A 20,413-nucleotide genomic window follows, 5' to 3' on the forward strand; every position below is an offset into this window, starting at 1 on the left:
TAGTGAAGACATATTAACATCACCTACAGTTACAGATGATCAACTTATTGAAACAGATGACGTAAAACCATCTGTCCTATGGCTGCTTCACTTTTCTACACTGATTCTAGGCAGTAGTGCTGTGTGAACGTGTGGGTGTTCATCCATGTCACAGCAATGACATATCTTCTTCTCCAGCAGAATGCCAGCAAACAGAGCAGCCGAGGTAAACACTGCCCTTGTTGAGTGCGTCTTTGCCCTTTTTGCGAGTGGCTTGCCAGCCTTGGTGTGGCAAAACTGTAGGGTAGCAGAAATCCATCTTGCAATGGTTGCTTTTGTGCCTGCTGTACCTTCAAAAGAAAGTCTATAAGAACCCCACAGCTGATCAGTTTTTCGGAGTTGCTTGGTACGATGGAGATGAATTTAAGACAACGTTTAATGTCCAGGTGTTTAGAGACCTTTCAGCTGGAGATGCTGGATTTGGGAAAAGTGTACCAAGTATGGTAGGTTCATTGAGATGAAATTGCAATGGAACCTGGAGGATGAACCTTGATTTGTTCTGAGAAGCACATAATTGTCAGTGAAACTCAGAAAAGGTTCCTGTGTTGTGAAAGCCTGAATTTCGCCGACTTTTCTAGTTGTAGTGAGAGCCAACAGCAAAGCGACTTTTCATGTAAGAAACTTCAGATCTGCCCTGTGAAGGGGCTCAAATGCAGGGTTCATAACCCGCGAGAGAACAACGTTAAGATGCCATTCTAGGGAGGAGCTCATACTTGGGGAAAAGCTCTGGACAACCCCTTCATGAATTGTTTGACTATGCTCGTAGAACAGAGAGAGAATGTGGGGAGAGTTTGTACCTTGAAATTGCAGCTAAGTGAATCTTCAGAGATGCATGTACCAATCCTGATCTAGCTAGCGGAAGTAGGTAGGGTAGAATCTGTTCAGGTGATACTGTCAATGGATGCAGGTTAGACTGATGACACCATGAACAGAATCGGCTCCATTTTAATTTATAAGTCTCGTTTGTAGCTTCTGCTCTTGCATTGGATAAAATCTTCCTACAATCCTGAGAGATGTCCAATTCTCGGAACCCGCTAAATTCAAGAGCCATGTGTGCAATTGGAGAGAGGCTGGTTCTGGGTGTAGGATCTGGCCGTTGTTCCTCGTCAAGAGTGTTTGAATCTTCGGTAGGCAGTGGTTTAAATGGGCCGGTACTCACCGGTACTGAGTACCGGCACTTCTTAGTTTTATTTCTCCGAGTACCGGCACTTCTCTACTGCCGAGGAGAGTACCGGTACTCATGAAACGCTGGTGCTGGCAGTCTGTCTCTGACAGCCCAGGCCCTTCTGTACCTGAGCCGAGCCCCCGCTGATCTATTCAGCTTGTGCTCATCTCCATACCGTCGGGGTGTTCACCATCACGCTGTGTTGTAAACACAGAAATCGAGGCAGCCGGTGACAGCACTATTAAGAAAGCCCTGGGAGGTAACCAGGCTCAAATAGCTTTAATCCCACCCGATTCTTTTGTTAAGTGTCTGCTTATGCCTGTCTGCTTGCCTGTGATTGTTTTAGTGTGAGAGAAATATGAGAGAAAGGGGAGAGAATAGAAACACTTATGGAAGGTATATCAGAGGAAATGTGTGGAATGCTTGTGTGTGCACGTCTGCTTGTTTCTTTCTGTGTCACTGGAGAATATATAGTATTGTGCCAATTAATAATATTAACAGTATTGATGTTGCACATATTAAAAAACAAGGAAATGTTAAAATATCACAGCGTTTGGCTTTCCTTGTGTAATGAGTAAACAAACCTTCTTTGTTTAGTGAAAGACATTTCTCATGTGTTTTGGTATGTGATGCAAGTAATATAGAAGTCGAGAAGTATCGGCGTGACTTCTAAGCCCTGCCCACTCGCCACATTTAAATGAGTACCTGCACTATTTTTCCCCCATTTAAAGCACTGTCGGTAGGCGGATGGGATTGGAATCCGGCAACAACAGGAGCTCCGTAAACAATTGATGCCTGGGCCATTTGGGGGCTAATACAATGAGGAGACAGTGCTCCATTTTCATCTTGTTGAGAATCCTCAGTACGAAAGGGAAGGAGAGAAGCGTATGCATAAATCCCGGATAATCTCATTGGAAGGGCATTACCCGATGACCCTGGAAGCGGGTATCGACAGGCGTAGAACTGGTATTTGGTGTTCTTGTCTGATGAGAAGAGATTTAATGCTGGCTTGCCCCACCCTGAGTATATTTTGTCCAGTTTCACATGATCCAACTCCCTCTCATGGCAACTGTCTCAGGTTCTGCTGAGAGTGTCTGCTAAGGTGTTGTTTGCTGTTAGAGATATTTTGAGGGCTGTAAGCTTGTTCCAAAGGTCTTGGGCTTCCTGAGATAGAGTTAGCGACCTTGTATGCCCTTTCTTGTTGATGTAATACATGCTGGTCGTATTGTCTGTACGGACCAGCATGGAGGCTCCTGCTATTGGTAGCAGAAAAGCTTGTAGATCTTTCAGTTCCAGGCGACTGATGTGCATTGACTTCTGAAGTGTTGACCACTTCCCTTCGATTTGCAGGTCCTGCAAACGGCCGCCCCACCCCTCCAAGGAAACATCAGTCATGATGATGAAGTCTGGTACTCAAGTCAAGAATGTGAAGCCTTGTGGCAGATGAGATATGCGAGACCACTGTGCTAACATTTCTAGCACTCTTGGGATAATACTGATCAAGTCTTTGAAGGAGCCTTCCAATAGGATTCATCGCATTTGTAGCTCCTCTTGCAGTGGCCTCATCTTCAGTCGTGCTAGCGGGACCGGGTTTATTGCGGAAGAGATCATGCCCAGAGACAACCTGTACAGCCACACTGAAACTGACTTTCTTTTGGAAATCTTTAGAGCTAAGTTTGTCACTCTTAACTGCCTGTTTTGCGATAGGTAGGCTTTATTTTTGATTGTGACAGGTTGGATCCCAAAAACATTAGTGTTTGACTTGGAATAGTTGAGGATTTTGGATAATTTACCATAAGGCCCAGTCTGTAAAACAAAGATAGGCAAGCCTTGGTAGCTTTGGCAGCTTTCTCCTCTGTTGAGGCTTTTAGTAGCCAGTTGTCTAGGTAGGGGAATACCGGATGAACTTGTTTCCTTAGTGTGGCTGCTACAGGCGCGAGACATTTACGAGGAGCTGACTTGCTTATGGGCCTTTTTTGTTATAGGCGACCGAGGGTGGTTGGCGGTACGCCCAATGTTGGTAAGCAGACCTATATTGTAATTGAAAGGGTTGGTATTGTTGATATCGTTGATAAACCACTCTGTAGGTAGAGAAACCTTTTCATCTAGCCCCCAAAAATGGGCAAATTCTTAAATTTAAGGGTGCCTACAGACCTAGTGGTGTCAATGGCCGTTTTTATCACCAGTAATGCGTCATCTATATATTTTCCAAACAAAGTTTCTCTGTCATAGGCCATGTCCAAGATCTTCGACTGGGCCTCTGGCCTAAAGAACATAGCTTTAAGCCATCATTGGCGTGTCAAAACCACTGCTCAGGCTAATTGGGAGAAACTTGTGGAGGCGATATCCATTGCGCAATCTATAATCTTTGACGAGGTGGGTGCGCTCACTCTCCTGCAGCATCTTTTTTGCTTCCACATTTTTGTCTTCAGGCACCAAGTCAACTAGGCTGCTGACATCGGACTACATTTTTCGATTATAGTGACACACGATCGCTAGTGAAATGGCTGCTCGAACTGTGATGGCAGACATGAGGGAGAAACTCTTCCATATGTTGTCTAAGCGCCTGCCTTTTTTTGTCTGATGGCACGAAGATGGGAGCAGAATGGTTTTTGAAACGTCTTTGTGCCACTTGTGACATCACGGAATCCGATTTGGGATGATCCGTGAGGCAAGTGGGGGAATCCTCTGTAGCCTTGTACTTCTTGTCTAAACGAGGTGGTTCTACTGGTACTGTAGCTGAATTCTTCATTATCTTAATCCCCTCTTCCTAGATATTGTTAATGATGGGGATGGCACTCACAGATTCCTTGATTGCTCCCTGAATTCATAAAGAAAACAATCTGACTGCTTAACAGAGGTTGGGAGATGAAATCGTGGTGCAGCCTGGTTTATCAGGTTATTAAAGCCCTCGATGTCCTCTGGGGAGAGTCTGAAGGGTGTGGTGGGTGGAGGCAACAGAGTAAGGACAAGGTAATTATCCCACTCATCTCGTGGATGTTGGGAGTTCAGGGATTTTGCCTTCCTACCTTTCATCTTCGGAAGACGTTTGATCGTCTCTTGGCGGCGCAGATATGTTGGAGGCAGGACTCATCCTGGTCGTTCTAGGCGGAGATATATGCCTTGGCATAGCAGGAGAGGCAGGCTAAGGAAGTGCTACTGGCTGCTCCTGTGTAGGAAAAATTGAGAAAGACGGGCTAAAAAAGTCCCAAAGAACAAAAAGGAGTGAAAAGAGTAAAAGAGCAGAAACAAAAGAGACAACCAGATGCAATCGAGAGTGAACCTTGGAGCGGGATTATTGGATACCCATCAAATATCCGTGTGATCAATCTTATCATCAGGTTGTCCAATCCAAAAAGAGATGCTTCTCTTGATCATAGAGAGCATCTGAATGAAAGTAATTTCACTCGTGGGTTGTCCAGGGTTGTCAAAGGTTTGAAATGGAAAAACAAACCATAATTGGATGATAGGACAGTTGACAGGAGTGCAGTGCTAACAAGGAACAGTGAGGTGGTGTGTTAAAATAGAATTGCGGGAAAACACTAACAGTTTAATACGTGTCTCGCATCCTAATTAAAACAACAGTGCAGAAAAGCAGTATTAAACAAATGACTGCCGTATAAAGGTCGACATGTTTCAGCCAAATGAGATACAATCACCTCTGAGGCTTTCTTCAGGACCTATGTTGTTATATATCTAGCTACTGCAATAAAGTGAAAAACATGTATAGTGATGAACATATAGATAAAGACAGACAAGTACATTTATCTCACTATCATGTGAAAATGGCACCTTGTACCACTTTGAGTGTATCCTCCGTCTCAAAAGGATGCTGCGTGCATCTGCCAAGAAAACAAATGGAAGTTGTCTCAAACAAGAGAAATAAAAGATAGAAGCACTCTTAATGTTCTAACCAGAAAGCTAACATTATATTGGATGTTAGAGGGCTTACCCGTAATGATCGGGGAACGGACCTCACCTCGCCCGGATCCTGATTCCAGACTAAGAGGCCCCGCTCTGTATAAAGAGAAAATGAACTACCAATATCTGGAAGGCAATCAATGCATAATCCAAAGGAAGGGTATGTACTAGTGTGATGTACTACTAGCCACAAAAACTGGTAGCCTGAAACTTGGAATAAAAACCACATAATGTGTCATGCCAAACTAAAGAAAACTCCCCAACAAAAGGTAAAAGGCTTAAAAAATGGGAAATTGAATGCCAAATCCGCACCAAACATGACTTTTCATGCATACTGAGCCACCCGCAACTCTTTAACAGGGGCATTGGTGCAGGGGTTCACATAATGATGTTAGAGGCTGGTATGGAGTCTACATGTCGAAAACTTTATCAAGGAAAAAACTTTATCAAGGCAAGGACATGTAAAAGGGTCTCATATCTTCGTTATTCGAAGATATTTAAGTAAAGATGCCCAATGTTATCTTCAACAGAAAAAACCTAGGCAGTGACACCAGTGCTCACCTCTCCGTCGTTGCCTCGTTGCGGCCTCAGAATCAGGAGGGAGGTAACCGTGACTGCAAAAACGGCGTTCTAATAAAGCCGCCAAAGCTCATCAGAGCAAAGCGCGAGTGAATATTGATTGGTCCGTCATCCCTGTAGCCGGAAGTACAAGCCGGACTACAGGGTGACGTCATAATGGCCGTTTATGTAGTTACTGAAGGCTGCTAGGGTATTGATGCGTGCGTACTCAGTGCAATCCATGGCAATTATTATAAAACGAAATATTATTAAAGCGAAATATTATTAAAGCCGCCTAAGCCCGTCAAATACAGAGCGCGTAATAATGCTGGCTGTTACGACAACTCTGTTTACGGAACTGAAAAACGGACTACAAAGTGATGTCATAATGGCCGCTTGTGTAGTCTGTTTCATTTTGTTGACGGGACTGCTAAGCTGGTAGTGCGTGCGTGCTTAATGTAAATAATAAAAAGTAGAGTGCCCATGCATGTTATTGAGGTACAGAACGTGTGTATCTGCAAATGACAGGTGGACACCTTTATGCGACCACAAGACCTCTCATCTATACGTAAAAAACGTAATGTCGAATATTAGGACATGCCGGTGGTGGAGGTATAAAGGACTACAGGATGACATCACGGAGTGGGCATGAGTAGTCCATTAGCCACGCTAGAAAAAAGACTCACACTATAAATTGTGAATATATCAAAAGAGGGGGAGTCGTCATGTCAAATGTTAAAAGCGTGCTAGTAATGAAAAAAATGTATCAATAATGCAAAGAGACAAGTGCTGTGTGGTAGCATGTGGGGACAAAAGCAGGTACCCAGATATTAAAGCATGCTAAAAGAGGACACAAAAATATTTCATAGGGTGGTCCAAGGAATTTCATCATTTAACCCCCTCACATCGCTCTGTAATTTGAACACCCATTTCTGTTCTTTCATAAAGAGGTATTTGGTGGTGTCAACAATGTGTGATGGTATCAGTGGTTTCTCAAGCACTGTCCAGAGAAAATCGTCTGCTTTGTGATTTTGATCAGCGAAATGTCTGGTGAGTTTAGTCGTTGATCTCTTACACCTGAAGGAACTCTTATGTTCTACCATGCGAGTCCTTACTTTCCGGGTTGTCATACCCACATACTTGCATTGGCACGGACAAGTAATTAGGTAAATTAGATTGTCACTGTTGCAGTTGGTAAACCTCTTCAGCAACCAGGGTCTGTTCGTACCTATGTCGATAGAGGTAGTGTGTTTCGTTTGTGGACAAACGGAGCAGTTGCCACAATTCCTATGAACAGCAACACATCTTTAATTCCACCAATCCGTTTCTTGATTCCATCCGACTGTGGAAACGCTACATTGATGATGTGCTGGTGGTCTGGAGAGGGGATCGCGCGTCTATTCTTCTCTTTCATCAATGGCTTAACACGAGAAACCAGTTCTTAAAGTTCACAGTTGAGATCAATGACAAAAGGCTAGCCTTTTTAGACCTGTCCATTTTTGTCACACCCACAGGTCTAGAAAGTGAGCTCTATCGGAAACCAATGTCTCGTAATTCCTTATTACGGTATGACAGTCAACACCCAAAATCTTTGAGGGATAATTTACCATTTGGACAGTTCCTGCGGGTTCGTAGGAACTGTTCGACTGTGAACACTTTCAAGAAACATGCTGAGGTCCTTACTGAACAATTGATCTCGAGACACTATCCTCCTAGGCTAGTGAAACGCTCATTCAAGCGGGCCACTAACAATCATCGCGAAGCACTTTTGGAACCTGCATTCGAGAAACCCACCCTTGAACGCATGACTTTTGTTACCACATTCAGCACAATGGCGAATAAGATACAAAAAAGCGTCAGGAAACATTGGCGGATTCTGTCCTCGTGTGATGGAACTTTGGCACCCCCTCTGTTTTCTTTCAAGAGGTCTAGTAACATACGAGACCGGTTGGTACACACCCGCCCTAAAACCTTGCCCCAGAGATCAGTAGGCACACTTTGGGAGCTCCCGGCAGTGGCTGGCCACTTCCCTTGTGGCAACTGCTCCGTTTGTCCACAAACGAAACACACTACCTCTATCGACATAGGTACGAACAGACCCTGGTTGCTGAAGAGGTTTACCAACTGCAACAGTGACAATCTAATTTACCTAATTACTTGTCCGTGCCAATGCAAGTATGTGGGTATGACAACCCGGAAAGTAAGGACTCGCATGGTAGAACATAAGAGTTCCTTCAGGTGTAAGAGATCAACGACTAAACTCACCAGACATTTCGCTGATCAAAATCACAAAGCAGACGATTTTCTCTGGACAGTGCTTGAGAAACCACTGATACCATCACACATTGTTGACACCACCAAATACCTCTTTATGAAAGAACAGAAATGGGTGTTCAAATTACAGAGCGATGTGAGGGGGTTAAATGATGAAATTCCTTGGACCACCCTATGAAATATTTTTGTGTCCTCTTTTAGCATGCTTTAATATCTGGGTACCTGCTTTTGTCCCCACATGCTACCACACAGCACTTGTCTCTTTGCATTATTGATACATTTTTTTCATTACTAGCACGCTTTTAACATTTGACATGACGACTCCCCCTCTTTTGATATATTCACAATTTATAGTGAGAGTCTTTTTTCTAGCGTGGCTAATGGACTACTCATGCCCACTCCGTGATGTCATCCTGTAGTCCTTTATACCTCCACCACCGGCATGTCCTAATATTCGACATTACGTTTTTTACGTATAGATGAGAGGTCTTGTGGTCGCATAAAGGTGTCCACCTGTCATTTGCAGATACACACGTTCTGTACCTCAATAACATGCATGGGCACTCTACTTTTTATTATTTACATTAAGCACGCACGCACTACCAGCTTAGCAGTCCCGTCAACAAAATGAAACAGACTACACAAGCGGCCATTATGACATCACTTTGTAGTCCGTTTTTCAGTTCCGTAAACAGAGTTGTCGTAACAGCCAGCATTATTACGCGCTCTGTATTTGACGGGCTTAGGCGGCTTTAATAATATTTCGCTTTAATAATATTTCGTTTTATAATAATTGCCATGGATTGCACTGAGTACGCACGCATCAATACCCTAGCAGCCTTCAGTAACTACATAAACGGCCATTATGACGTCACCCTGTAGTCCGGCTTGTACTTCCGGCTACAGGGATGACGGACCAATCAATATTCACTCGCGCTTTGCTCTGATGAGCTTTGGCGGCTTTATTAGAACGCCGTTTTTGCAGTCACGGTTACCTCCCTCCTGATTCTGAGGCCGCAACGAGGCAACGACGGAGAGGTGAGCACTGGTGTCACTGCCTAGGTTTTTTCTGTTGAAGATAACATTGGGCATCTTTACTTAAATATCTTCGAATAACGAAGATATGAGACCCTTTTACATGTCCTTGCCTTGATAAAGTTTTTTCCTTGATAAAGTTTTCGACATGTAGACTCCATACCAGCCTCTAACATCATTATGTGAACCCCTGCACCAATGCCCCTGTTAAAGAGTTGCGGGTGGCTCAGTATGCATGAAAAGTCATGTTTGGTGCGGATTTGGCATTCAATTTCCCATTTTTTAAGCCTTTTACCTTTTGTTGGGGAGTTTTCTTTAGTTTGGCATGACACATTATGTGGTTTTTATTCCAAGTTTCAGGCTACCAGTTTTTGTGGCTAGTAGTACATCACACTAGTACATACCCTTCCTTTGGATTATGCATTGATTGCCTTCCAGATATTGGTAGTTCATTTTCTCTTTATACAGAGCGGGGCCTCTTAGTCTGGAATCAGGATCCGGGCGAGGTGAGGTCCGTTCCCCGATCATTACGGGTAAGCCCTCTAACATCCAATATAATGTTAGCTTTCTGGTTAGAACATTAAGAGTGCTTCTATCTTTTATTTCTCTTGTTTGAGACAACTTCCATTTGTTTTCTTGGCAGATGCACGCAGCATCCTTTTGAGACGGAGGATACACTCAAAGTGGTACAAGGTGCCATTTTCACATGATAGTGAGATAAATGTACTTGTCTGTCTTTATCTATATGTTCATCACTATACATGTTTTTCACTTTATTGCAGTAGCTAGATATATAACAACATAGGTCCTGAAGAAAGCCTCAGAGGTGATTGTATCTCATTTGGCTGAAACATGTCGACCTTTATACGGCAGTCATTTGTTTAATACTGCTTTTCTGCACTGTTGTTTTAATTAGGATGCGAGACACGTATTAAACTGTTAGTGTTTTCCCGCAATTCTATTTTAACACACCACCTCACTGTTCCTTGTTAGCACTGCACTCCTGTCAACTGTCCTATCATCCAATTATGGTTTGTTTTTCCATTTCAAACCTTTGACAACCCTGGACAACCCACGAGTGAAATTACTTTCATTCAGATGCTCTCTATGATCAAGAGAAGCATCTCTTTTTGGATTGGACAACCTGATGATAAGATTGATCACACGGATATTTGATGGGTATCCAATAATCCCGCTCCAAGGTTCACTCTCGATTGCATCTGGTTGTCTCTTTTGTTTCTGCTCTTTTACTCTTTTCACTCCTTTTTGTTCTTTGGGACTTTTTTAGCCCGTCTTTCTCAATTTTTCCGCTCAGCAAGCAGGATTTGACTAGACACCCAGTTCATTGTTTGTTGTTTACACTATAGATTTAGGGGATTGGAACTGTGGCTGGTCGTTAAAATTTCCCTTAGACCCTACCAAAATTTTTTCTAGTGCCTGCTCCTGTGTAGGGTCAGGAAATATTTGTCCATAACCCTGCAGCATGGCCTGCAGACCCTTCACTAGCGAAATGGGAATTTGGACTTCATCATAACAGGGATGAGGATGAGGGTAGTATTGGTAATGTTCATAATGCCACTTGGGAGGGGCATAATATGGATGATAGTAATGTTCTTCCTCATCTTCATCTTCTTCCTCCTGGTTTTTTACCTGAACCTCTGATGGGCTGTGCGTTGCCCCAAAAGGCACATCGTTGTCCGGCTCTTCTAAGTCCAACAAGTGACTTGGTGGCAAAGGTGAAGACTTGCTGGGGGTGTCACTTTAGGCTTTAAAGCGGTTTTTATTTTAGTGATTTTTATCATCGTCACCATGTGAATGTGAACTTAGGTGTCAACGGTAGACACTTGTGCTACTGTCGACGTGGTCTTTATCAATGTTGCTGCAGTTTACGGTGTCATCGTCAACGGTGTTGTTGTCTTGATGGATGAGGTTACTCTTGCCGATGAGATGGGTGCGTCGCTAGCCGTTGTAGTTCTCGACAAAGGTCTCATACAGGGCCGGACTGGGAAGAGAAACCGGCCCTGGCAAACTGCTCAGCCGGCCCTCCCTGGAGTGAGGGGGAGTGCAGCCGAGCAGTTTGCGAGGGCCGGTTTCGGACGATTTTGTTACAGGGGGCCGATATTGCAGATCCCCGGTAACAAAAACGGCCCTCCAGGGGCCCAAAACCAGCCCCCACCCTAGCGGTCTACCGGGGAAATGCCAGGTGCCGCTATGGCCAGTCCGGCCCTGGTCTCATAGACAAGATGGTGGTGACCGTTGCTGTCGATACCGGCTTCGACTGGGTTTTGAGAGGATTTTTTGATCTTGACGGTTCAGAGGAAGAAGAACGTCTAAGCTCATCAGTCTTCATAGATGGAGTAGAAGGTTGAGAGGAGGCTGCCCCTGTGGAGATGTGTAAGAAAGTGGCTCTGTATATACTGTTCCCAAATAGGTACAGTGTGCACAGAGTCCACAGTCCCCAGAGGTTTGGCAGAGGCTAAAGTTAAATATAACCTTACTCTCTAAAGTGGTAGTTTGGTCGAGCAGTAAGGCAGTATCAGAGGACAGTGTAAAGCATTTGTTGCACACAGTCAGCAAATGGTCTCACACACTCAAGAACTGAACTCTAGGCCAATGGTTTTTATATAAAAATATATGGTTGTTTTATTTTAGAACCAACTATAGGTATCAAAATATACTTTCTCAGAATGAGATGCTTTAGTTAAAATATTTTCAATAGGCAATAGACTTTTGAATGCAATAGATACAGTTGTTGCAATAGGCAACACAATTCAAACACAATTATAACATTGAGCTCAATGGGACTTTTTAAGTAAATGCAATTTTAGTTACTTTACGAATTATTTTCTTACTCAGGGTTGGATCCTGGATTCAACACTGGTGCATTTCCTGTAAACAGTTGAAAGAAATCGTTTTTGTTACACAGGTGATTTTTAAGGAATATTTGTAAGTTTGAAAAATCGACACTTAGAAGAATTTCTGGCAAAAACCAGGCAATGTTATCCTACGGAGGAAAATCAAGTTATAGGTAAGTACGGTTGTAATTACTTTTCAGGGTCAGTGCTGGGCACCAGGATCCAGCACTGGGATCTCTCCTGATAGCAGGCGAGTAATTTCGTTTTCGTTGATCGGCTGATTTTTAGTGAATATTTTAAAGTTTCAAAACTCGACACAGAATTTCCAAGTGAAAACAGTCAATGTTACCCTATGGAAGAAAAGTGTGTTATTGGCTTTTGGGTAAGTACTCGACTGGCAGACTTAAGGTTCTGGGCACAGAGAGTTAGGCCCAATGTTATCCTATGGCGGGGAGGGGGCCTTTGGTTGGTGGCTGCTGGCAAGCAGGTCACGTGGCTGTGGGAGCTGGGCTCCTGGTCACTTACTCAGGGCAAGTGGGGAAGTAAATTAGGATAGATGCTGCACTCCCAGGGGCACTGGGGCGGCAGGGTGCTTTTGAGCCGTCGGGCGCTCAATGGATTTCAATTGAGAAGCTCAGTGACGAACAAAGGCTGCAAGCTCGGGGACGAAGATTCTTCAGGTGCGAGCACCACTTCGAGAGGTAAGTTGGGAAGCTGTAGGTTAGGTAGGCACCCAGGAGCTGGGCACAGGGGGCCGAATGGCACTGGGTGTAGGAGTGTCTTTTCGCGTCAGGAAATCTTACCCTCAGCGGGTCGCGGTTGGAGGGGTCCCTGGTTCTGAGGCTGCAGGCGTCGTCAGGAGCGTCGAGGTTGGTCCTTGGGTGCTGGATTCGGGGTCACAGTCGCCGGGGGACATCCTCGTGGTCTTTGTCCATTCTGGCACAGGCCAGGCTTGGCGGGTGCAGAGTGTGCAGGAGTCGTGGTTCCTGGTTGGCACCAGGGGCTTTTTACTTGCTTTGAGCAGAACCACTGCTCATGGGAGTCCCAGTCTTTAGGAGTCACAAGGCAGTCAGGTCCTCCGGGGTTTTTGAGGTTGCTGACCACTGGAGACGCCGGGGTTTAGCAGGAGCAGGTTCGAGGGTTGACAGGCCTGTAGGGCTGGGGCCAAATCAGTTGGTGTCTTCCTCTTGTTAGCAGTTGAACGGCAGGTCTTCTGGTTTCTTGATCTTCTTGCTTGTTTCGGTATCGGAATCTGAGGAAGGAAGGTTCAGGGGGCCCCTAAATACTAAATTTAGGGGCGTTACAGGTAGGTAAAGGGCAGGGACCAATGGGTCCCTTCCCTGGGGTGGGTACACCCCCTATCCTGCCACTCGCCTGTGGGAGGGGGGCAGTAGCCTAGTCCTGATTGGGCAAGGCTCCCCATCTTCAAGATGGCTAGAGCACGGAGATGTGCTTCAACTCGCCTCCCCCACCTGAGGGGTGGGGTTGGCAGAGGCTGGCACACCCCCTTTCCTCCCTTGGGGTTTCCCGCCAGTTTTCCCGCCAGAGTGGAGGTCAGAACCGGCGGGGGCCAGTTGCTGAGTACAGCAAGTGGCCTGGAGAAGCTCACAAAGGTGGCATGCCTTTGAAGCTTCCCCTGCCCATCCTGGGGGAGAAGACCTAGCACCTCGCCCAGGATGTGCATTGTTGCAGGCCCAGGAGAGCGGATGGCTCTCTACCCAGGGGTCCAGCAACATGTCTGCTGTGTGACAGCCTAGGCAGCCCCTCAGACAGGACGTGGATTGTAGGTTAGGTTCAACTTTAAGTTGCCCTCCGTCGTGCATCTTACATTAAATCCCACACTGGCATCAGTGTGGGTTTCATGTGCTGAGAAGTTTGATACCAAACTTCTCAGTCTTCAGTGTTGTCATCATGGTGCTGTGGAGTTCGTGTTGACGACCTCCCAGCACCATATACTCTTAATGGCAGCACTGTACGTACAGTGCCCATGGATGGACCTGCGTACTGTAGGGGCACAGGGCTCATGCACTTGTACCCACACCACTGGGATAGGGCACCCAGGGGTGACTAAGGTATGCCAGGGCAGTGTGTGTTGTGGGCATGGCACACAGGGATGTGTGCCATGTCGACTCTGTTTTATTCTGCACCAAGACACTCAGCCTGCAAAGGCAGTGTGTGTGTGTGTGTCAGGGTACAGGGCTTCTAAAGGTGGCACAATAAGTGCTGCAGCCCTTAGGGGTCTTCTCTGGTCACAGGGCCCTGAGTACCTAGGGTACCATTTACCAGGGGCTGACATGTGGGCAGAGATGCCAACTGGGTTTAGGCTGTTAGGCAGTTTTAGGGAAGGAACACAGGCTCTGGGCACCTGATTGGCAGGAGCCCAGGGCACACAAAGTCAAAGAGTATCAGTAGTCTGACAACAAAAAAGAACAAGCATTTACAATGCAATGGTCTCGGCATTGGTAAAGTTAGAGCTATTGGCATTGCTCATGACATTATTTTTGTTTATGTGTTTGTTTTTAAAACATTTAAAGAAACGGCATTGTTAAAAACAAAAACAAACAAAAATAATGTCATGAGCAATGCCAATAGCTCTAACTTTAACAATGCCGAAACCGTTGCATTGTAAATGCTTGTTATGCAGTGCTTTGTGCGCATGTCACAGTAACTACAAACAAGCATTGGCAAACCCAATGTATCTGGACTTGGCAAGCTGTCGCAATGGATATTTTGCAAGCGGCACAAAAACAAAAAGAGAAAACAGGCAGCTACCTGACCAATCCACTATATGCTTGCAATAAATATTGTGAAATTAAAAATAATAACATCGGACTGTTTTACTGGTGATGTTTTGTCACAAGCATTTCAGTTGTATCGTGCATTTTATTATTATGTGACAGGGAGAAGAAAAAATCAACACCGAACAAAACAATTAAGTTAAGGGGAACACTTATAAAAGCAATGTGTTAGGTTGTGTCTCCCAGACCGTGCAAGAGGTCTGGTTGCACACAGAGGCGCAACTAGAGCCCAATTTCGAGGGGGGGTGTGCTGGCCTGAATCTTGAAGCAATAGGCAGAGTGGAGCTGCAGGGGCTCTTAGAAGGGGTGAAACACCAGCGAGGCCTCATTAACATGCAAATGGTCTTTCAAAGACCTGTGAAGTGCTCGGGTGCGGCTGTGTGGGCACTGGGAAGCTGTCTCATCCCGGGCTGCCACACACGAGGGGGGGGGGGGGGGAATGAAGCCCTTTGAGTCCAATTGGTGTTGCGCGCCCGGTCCCTGGGGACGGAGATGAGGAAGTAAAGGGGGTGGGGGGAGGAGTAGAGAGGTGGGAGCAGAGAGGGGGCACAGACTCCAGGAGAGGGAGCATGAGATGAACAGCGAGTGAGTGGGCAGGAGAGAGTGGACGGGAGGGGTGAGAGAGAAGGAGACAGGAGTGCGCTGAGGTGGACAGCTCGCTGCCTGCCTGACTGCGGCGGAGGTGCTGCCCCACGGCTCTGCAGCATCCGGGGTCCCAGAGGTGTCCGGCACCGCGGAGCCCACAGCAGCCCCCGGACCCTGGCCGGGCACCCCCCGCTGGAATGCATTCACCGGCTACCCTCCAGCGGACCCCGGGGACAGAGCCCGGACCGGAAATCCCGGACAGGCAGCTCACGACCGGCGACCATGTGGCCCCGGGGCCCCCTGCCCAGCCTGCTGCTCTGCTGCGCCACCCTCCTGCCCTCTATGTCATGTATTGTCCACAAATGATAAAGTCACCAGTTAGGAAAATCCATGTTTAATTGCTATTGACACTTCTAATATAGCCCGGAGGGATAATGTGCTTGCTGCCGAGACTTGTTTAATGTACAGGAGGAGGGACCCATCCCAGTGAGCTAGCGAATTAGTTTGTGTAGCTGTCACGGGAGCCTTTGAACACTGCAATTTACAAGACACGTGTTAAATTCAAATGGAGATACCTCTGTGGGTCAATGCACCTAATGGCGGGGTCTGTTTAGATTTTGAAGCTCACAGGCTCAAACCCCTGCACTCAGACCTGAATCTTTTTGTTATTGCTTAATTAATACTGTGTACATGTGCTGATGAAAAATATCGTATTGGCTGCATTCCAGAGCAAAAGCTGATGCATTTGTGACCCGCTGAATAATAACACGGCGCTTGTGTAGTGCTTACTGTCGTCGCGTGTGGTTTGAGGAGCTATAAGTAACAAGTTATTGCTACTCAACTTAACGGCAATAATTTCAAACAACTTGCAAGGGCGAGCGTTTGCTCAACCCCTCCGTGACCAAACCTGCAGACCACTGAATGTTACACAAATCTCAGCACCCAGCAAGCGCTTTATCCTGCGGAACTATATCACCAGCATCTGGGGGGTACAGCACTAGCAGGAAGACCCGGCGGACTCAGGGAGAGTTGGGCTGTGAAGGCCTCGGTGCCTGCCTTGAGTCCTTCCCGCGTATCCCAGAGGGCAGTGCCCAGCACAGCCCTGCGGTGCCCGGGTGAGCGCTGAGGGGAAGAGAAACACCACTGCTTCTCCTGGCCTCGGCCGGAGGAAAGGCCTGCTGGGATTGGAACCTGTGACTCACGAGTCACGCAAACACTCTCCTCAGTAGGCGCTAAGCACAGTTTTCAACCTAACCGTGATTCAAACCTGCAGTTTTACGGACATCTCTGCAACAGCCGCATTACCCACTGAGGTATCTTCCTGGTACGTTTCACACTCCTACGTGGTAGTGTGTGTGTTAGCATCCAAGCGAACGAGGGGTTGTTTACTTCGCCGAGCAGAGAAAACAGAGAGGAGGGGCAGGTTGGCAGAACAGTCAGATAAACACACAGGCTGTGACCGAGCTCTCAGAGTGCAGGGATTAGGGTCGACCTCCTGTGGGGCCTGCATTTCTAAGAACTCGGTCTGTTGTTTGAATTAGGCCGTCCAGAATCCACAAAGGCCTCGGTGTGCGACCCGCCCACCCCACACCCTGATGTCAAGCCACACAGGGCTGCCTGCCCGCCCCCTGCCAGCTACCCAAAACAGCTGAGTAACCTTCCCTCTCAGAGCCCTTTGGCTCACAAACACGCGCAGGGCAGCGGGTGCCATATGGCGGCAAAGCTCCCCCGGACAAAGTCCCGCTACCTCTCCTGCCCGCAGAGCACATCCCAATGAAAGGTGCAGAGCTCCGTGAAGGCTGCAGAACCAGCAGCTGAGCGCCAGAACCGGCGCATAAAGCAGATCTCGGTGAAAGGTGCTGAAACCGACCAGCAGAGCTACGTGAAGGCTGCAGAACCAGCATTTAAACACAGGGGGAGAGGACAAGCACACCACCGCCTTTCTCCGAGGTCAAGAAGAAATGCCTCGGAGAAAGGCAGTGGCGGATTCGGATTCGGGGGCGTGTTTGTCTTTGCTGGAGGAGAGAATGAGACTTTCTTTAAAAAACACGCCCCCCGATCCGAAAAGGACGGGGCATAATCGGAGTGACTGGACCTCTTCTCCAGTGGCTGGCCAGCATTTAAGAGGCCAGCCAATGGAGAACAGGAGAGAAGAGGGGCGGGTGCAAGCCCCTCTTCTCAAAGACATTAAATCTCCGGACTTCCGGTCTGCCGACCGGATGGTCCCGAGACCTAAAAAAAGGAGGGGGGGGGGGGGGGGAGGGGGGGGGGTTACTGCAACAGAAACCCACTTTCTCACAAGGTGAGTTTTAGCTTCTCCTTTCTAAGAGGATCTTTATGATGTGTTTTTAAGACCTTTCCGCTCTCCTCAGAAACTCCTTGGTCAGATCTTGACCTTTTGTGGTTTCTCACAAATGTATCACTGTCCTCAGAAATGGTTGATTTTTGAGACTTAGACTTCTGTAGTCAAAGAAATAGCCGTCCCTCCTTATCCTTTAATGTTTTAGAGGAGAAAGTGTGACCTATTTTGCACTACTTTACCGGATGTTGAGGGTACGGTAAAGACAGTGTGTGTGGTTCATCCACATGTAGCCTTTTCTTCCTACAGGTCTTGTAGGATCTGAAGAGACCTTTTTTTTTTTTTTTTTTTTAGAAGTCTCAGACATAGCAGCTGTAGATAAATCATCCGATGTAAAGGAAAAAGCTGAGCAGAGCTCAGGGAGACTCCCTTCCACGACGTGCAGGACAAATTCTGAGGGATTCAGACTCAGTTGGGAGTGTTCTAGAGGGTGCTGTTGGCTGATTGGTTATAGTTCAAGTGTGGTCCTTTTTTGAAAAGGACATAGAAAGGCTATGGGGAATGATTCAAGCATGGGAATCTATGAAAGATCCAAAAAAGAAGAATAAATGAGTACGGCTTGAGCTGTAAATCACTCCATATTTGCTTTAACCCATTCCGTGTTGAGGACGAAACGGTTGCATCCCCAGCCACAGTGGTCATGTGCTGAGGACGGAATGGTTCCATCCTCTGCACACAATCCAGAAATCCCTATGCTGTTTACAGCAGATGGACGACTTTTTTTTTCTCTCCAGTTTTTAGCCTCATGAGCTGTGTAAGACCTTCCCCCAGCTGCCCGAGGCATTTATTTTAATGTAAAATGACGGTCGTCGCGCATTGCTCGCTGACGTCATTACATTGAAAATGAAACGAGCAGATTGGCTCAATTCAGCTTCAGGGCTTTGGTGCTTGTAGGGCTATCTCAGTACCCCCCCCCCCCCCCACCCCACCAACCGCTGAAACACACAGGAGAGGTATCATAGGAAAGGGGAGAATATCCGCTTTCCAATGGTATCCTTCCCTAGTGGAGCCCTGCTTCGAGGATCCCCACAGAAGAGCAATGCCCCAATAAGCGATCCACTACTACACTACTAGACACCGGGGGCGGCGGGGGGAGCGGCCCCTTGGGCAAGCGCTTTTGCTCCCTCCCCCAACTGTTTTGGGGCATATTCAGTGTTTCTGCCCCCGGGGAGGGGGGAGATGGGGGCAACAAACCCTGATCTGTCCCCCCACACCTCTCCCCTGCCCCCTCGGTGTGGGCAGCAAGCCAACTAGGCACCAGGGTTTACTGTTTTTTAATAAGTAGGGGTGCCTATTCCAATGCGCCCCCCCCCAAATGAAAATGGGACATTCTTTCTGCCTGCCCTTTAAAGTAGATGGGAGTAATAACCCCCAATCTGCCCCCTGCCCCCTGGGAGGAGTGGCAGAAAGCCCACTAGACACCAGGGATTCTTTTTTTTGTTTTAAATAAAGAGGGGTGAGGGCTGCCCACAATGGTTAAGACCATGCCCCCACCCAAAATACATTAAAACAGAAGTATTTTTGCCGTCCCCAGGGAGAAGATGGGGTTACTAGCCCCCCTAGACACCAGGGATTTTTTATTTTTATATGTAAGGTTGGGGGCTGCCCAAAATAGGTATGCCAATGATACCACACACCCCAAACACAAATGGGATAGTCTTCCTGCCCCCAAGGGGTAGATGGGTGTACCCCTGATCTGGTGGGCAGAAATGCCAATATAAAACAGGGATGTTTTTTAAATAGAAAAGATGGATGGGGGCTGCCCACAAGGGGCATGGGCATGCCCCACCCCACATAATAGGGACCGAAGTCTTTCTGCCTCCCCTAGGGGGCAGGTGAGACAAAGCCTACTAGGCACCAGGGATTTTCTTTTTTAGCTTAGGGGTGGGGGCTGCCCACAATGGACATGCCAATGCTACCACCGCCCCAAAAAATGGGCAGTCTTTCTGCCCCTATCCAGGATGATTTTTTCCTGACATTTGAGTGGGAAAACTGTTGGAGCACCGGGCCGTCACAAATTTCCTACCACCCAGTGTTACCCCAAGTCTCCCGATAAAAATGCTACCTCACTTGTGTGGATGGGCCATATGACCCCCGGCATATGGCCCATCCAACAGCTTTCCCACACAAATGTAAGGAAAAAATGATTTTTTTTTTAGCTCAATTTAAGGTTTGCAGGGGATTCTGGGTAAGAAAAATTTGGGGGATCCACGCAAGCCACAACTTCCGGGTGTCTAGTTTTCAGAAATATCTGAGTTTGGTAGATTTCCTTACATGCCCGCTGAGCCTAGGACCAAAAATATAGGTTCCCCCTTGAAAAACCAGGACGTTTTGCGATACCTAATTTTGATGTCTCCACAATACATTTTGAGCTAGGGTCCAAAATCCACTGCTAGGCATATTGCAAAAAAAGGGTCAGCTTTCACTGGAAAAATGGGATGTGTTCACGTTGATTTGTGGGCCATTTCCTATTACGACCACTAGGTCTACCCACACAAGTGAGGTACCGTTTGTATCAAGACACTTAGGGGAACACAGAATAGTAGAACAAGTGTTATTACCAATTGACTTTCTATGCATTTATGCCTTCCAAATGTAAGACAGTGTGTAAAAATGAAGTAATTTTCAAAAATGCCCTTTAATTCGCATGCTAGTATGGGTACCAACAAATTCGGAGATATTCAAATAACTATTGCTTCTAAACTCCATATGTGGTTTCCATTTCGGAAATTCATAGGTTTCCTTGATACCTATTTTTAACTCTTTATATTATACCAGATTAATTGCTGTATACCCAGTACACAATGAAAAAACATTTCAAGGC

The 20,413-nt window shown here is 46.6% G+C and overlaps 1 protein-coding gene across 8 annotated transcripts in view; it reads right to left on the bottom strand.

Moving 5' to 3' along the window:
* Positions 1-20,413, bottom strand: part of SBF1 (SET binding factor 1) — a 1,208,265-nt gene that overhangs the window by 640,110 nt on the left and 547,742 nt on the right. The window lies entirely within an intron of this gene.

Source organism: Triturus cristatus, chromosome 4_1 (assembly GCF_964204655.1).
Source record: "Triturus cristatus chromosome 4_1, aTriCri1.1, whole genome shotgun sequence".
Lineage (NCBI taxonomy): Eukaryota > Metazoa > Chordata > Amphibia > Caudata > Salamandridae > Triturus > Triturus cristatus.